Genomic DNA, 4,271 nt, shown 5'->3' on the forward strand with positions numbered 1-4,271 from the left:
GTAACCATGCTGGTTAAGTGTGCCTTAAATTCTAAATAAATCACTGACAGTGTGTCCAGCAAAGCACCCCCACACCATCACACCTCTTCCTCCATGCTTCACGATGGGAACCACAAATGCAGAGATCATCTGTTCACCTACTCTATGTCTCACAAAGACACGGCGGTTGGAACCAAAAATCTCAAATTTGGACTCATCAGACCAAAGGACAGATTTCCACCGGTCTCATGTCCATTACTAGGCCCTCTCTTCTTCTTATTGGTGTCCTTTAGTAATTTCTTTGCAGAAATTCGACCATTAAGGCCTGATTCACGCAGTGTCCTCTGAAAGGTTGATGCTGAGATATACTGCTACAGTGGTAACATTATACTGCTACATTATACTGATACATTATACTGCTACATTATACTGCTACATTATACTGCTACATTATACTGATACATTATACTGCTACATTATACTGATACATTATACTGATACATTATACTGCTACATTATACTGCTACATTATACTGATACATTATACTGATACATTATACTGCTACATTATACTGATACATTATACTGATACATTATACTGCTACATTATACTGCTACATTATACTGCTACATTATACTGCTACATTATACTGATACAGTGGTAAACATTATACTGCTACATTATACTGATACATTATACTGCTACATTATACTGATACATTATACTGCTACATTATACTGATACATTATACTGATACATTATACTGATACATTATACTGATACATTATACTGCTACAGTGGTAAACATTATACTGCTACATTATACTGATACATTATACTGCTACATTATACTGATACATTATACTGATACATTATACTGCTACAGTGGTAAACATTATACTGCTACAGTGGTAACATTATACTGATACATTATACTGATACATTATACTGCTACATTATACTGATACATTATACTGCTACAGTGGTAAACATTATACTGCTACATTCAAACTGCTACATTATACTGATACATTATCCTGCTACATTATACTGATACATTATACTGCTACAGTGGTAAACATTATACTGCTACATTATACTGATACATTATACTGATACATTATACTGATACATTATACTGATACATTATACTGATACATTATACTGCTACAGTGGTAAACATTATACTGCTACATTATACTGATACATTATACTGATACATTATACTGCTACATTATACTGCTACATTATACTGATACATTATACTGCTACATTATACTGCTACATTATACTGATACATTATACTGATACATTATACTGATACATTATACTGATACATTATACTGATACATTATACTGATACATTATACTGATACATTATACTGATACATTACACTGCTACATTATACTGCTACATTATACTGCTACATTATACTGATACATTATACTGATACATTATACTGATACATTACACTGCTACATTATACTGATACATTGGTAAACATTATACTGCTACATTATACTGCTACATTATACTGCTACAATATCCTGCTACATTATACTGCTACATTATACTGCTACATTATACTGTTACATTATACTGCTACATTATACTGCTACATTATACTGCTACATTATACTGCTACATTATACTGACACATTATACTGCTACATTATACTACTACATTATACTGCTACATTATACTGCTACATTATACTGCTATATTATACTGCTACATTATACTGCTACATTATACTGCTACATTATACTGCTACATTATACTGCTACATTATACTGCTACATTATACTGCTACATTATACTGCTACATTATACTGCTACATTATACTGCTACATTATACTGCTACATTATACTGCTACATTATACTGATACATTATACTGATACATTATACTGATACATTATACTGATACATTATACTGATACATTATACTGCTACATTATACTGATACATTATACTGCTACATTATACTGCTACATTATACTGATACATTATACTGATACATTATACTGATACATTATACTGATACATTATACTGCTACATTATACTGATACATTATACTGATACATTATACTGATACATTATACTGATACATTATACTGCTACATTATACTGCTACATTATACTGATACATTATACTGATACATTATACTGATACATTATACTGCTACATTATACTGCTACATTATACTGATACATTATACTGAGACATTATACTGATACATTATACTGATACATTACACTGCTACATTATACTGATACATTGGTAAACATTATACTGCTACATTATACTGCTACATTATACTGATACAATATACTGATACATTATACTGATACATTATACTGATACATTATACTGCTACATTATACTGCTACATTATACTGCTACATTATACTGCTACATTATACTGCTACAATATACTGCTACATTATACTGCTACATTATACTGCTACATTATACTGCTACATTATACTGCTACATTATACTGCTACATTATACTGCTACATTATACTGATACATTATACTGATACATTATACTGATACATTATACTGATACATTATACTGATACATTATACTGCTACATTATACTGATACATTATACTGATACATTATACTGATACATTATACTGATACATTATACTGATACATTATACTGCTACATTATACTGATACATTATACTGATACATTATACTGATACATTATACTGCTACAGAGAGGAGGAGATGAGAGAGGGTTGAGAGGAGGTGAAGAGAGTGGGATGAGAGGAGGTGAGCGGGATGAGAGGTGGAGAGGGATGAGAGGAGGTGAAGAGAGTGGGATGAGAGGAGGAGAGCGGGATGAGAGGAGGAGAGGGATGAGAGGAGGTGAAGAGAGTGGGATGAGAGGAGAGAGGGATGAGAGGAGGAGAGAGGGATGAGAGGTGGAGAGGGATGAGAGGAGGAGAGGAGGGAGGGAGGAGTGGGAGGAGAGGGGAGGAGAGAGGGAGGACTTGCATAAAGCTAGAAAGGGTTACAAACGTATCTCTAAAAGCCTTAATGTTCATCGGTTCACGGTAAGACTATAGGTAGAGAAAGTTCAGCACTGTTGCTTCTCTCCCTAGGAGTGGCCATCCTGCAAAGATGACTGCAAGAGCACAGTGCAGAATACTCAATGAGGTTAAGAAGAATCCTAGAGTGTCAGCTAAAGACTTACAGAAAACTCTGCAACATGGTAACAGTTCAACAGTAGTTGGGTGAAGTAACAGGACAACGACCCAAAACACAGAAGTAAATCAACAAGAATGGCTTCAACAGTCTTCTGGAGTGGCCCAGTCAGAGTCCTGACCTTCTGGAGTGGCCCAGTCAGAGTCCTGACCTTCTGGAGTGGCCCAGTCAGAGTCCTGACCTTCTGGAGTGGCCCAGTCAGAGTCCTGACCTTCTGGAGCGGCCCAGTCATAGTCCTGACCTTCTGGAGTGGCCCAGTCATAGTCCTGACCTCAACCCCCGATTGAGATGCTGTGGCATGACCTTAATAAGAGAGCGGTTCACACCAGACATCCCAAGAATATTGATGTCCTGAAACAGATTTGTAAAGAGGAATGGTCCAAAACAACTCCTGACCGTTGTGCAGGTCTGATCCGCAACTACAGAAAACGTCTGGTTGAGGTTATTGCTGCCAAAGGAGGGTTAACCAGTTATTAAATCCAAGGGTTCACATACTTTCCCACCCTGCACTGTGAGTGTTTACATGGTGTGTTCAATAAAGATATATAATTGTTTGTGTGTTATTAGTTTAAGCAGACTGTGTTTGTCTGTTGTTGTGACCTGGATGAAGATCAGATCACATTTCATGACACATTTCAACAGATGAAGATCAGATCACATTTTAGCAGATGAAGATCAGATCACATTTTAGCAGATGAAGATCAGATCACATTTTAGCAGATGAAGATCAGATCCCATTTTAGCAGACAGTCCAGGTGTTTCTAGGGACCAAAAGTCCTCCAGGAAAAACTGTAGACATTAAATGAAAGGCTTTCTGGGTCACTAATCGCCTCACCTTACCACACCTGACTGGTCACTGGTCAACGGTCAAGCACTAATCGCCTCACCTTACCACACCGATGCTGACTGGTCACTGGTCAACGGTCAAGCATTAATCGCCTCACCTTACCACACCGATGCTGACTGGTCACTGGTCAACGGTCAAGCACTAATCGCCTCACCTTACCACACCGATGCTGACTGGTCACTGGTCAACGGTCAAGCACTAATCGCCTCACCTTCCC

Source organism: Oncorhynchus kisutch, unplaced genomic scaffold (genome assembly GCF_002021735.2).
Source record: "Oncorhynchus kisutch isolate 150728-3 unplaced genomic scaffold, Okis_V2 Okis01b-Okis20b_hom, whole genome shotgun sequence".
Taxonomy (NCBI): Eukaryota; Metazoa; Chordata; class Actinopteri; order Salmoniformes; family Salmonidae; genus Oncorhynchus; species Oncorhynchus kisutch.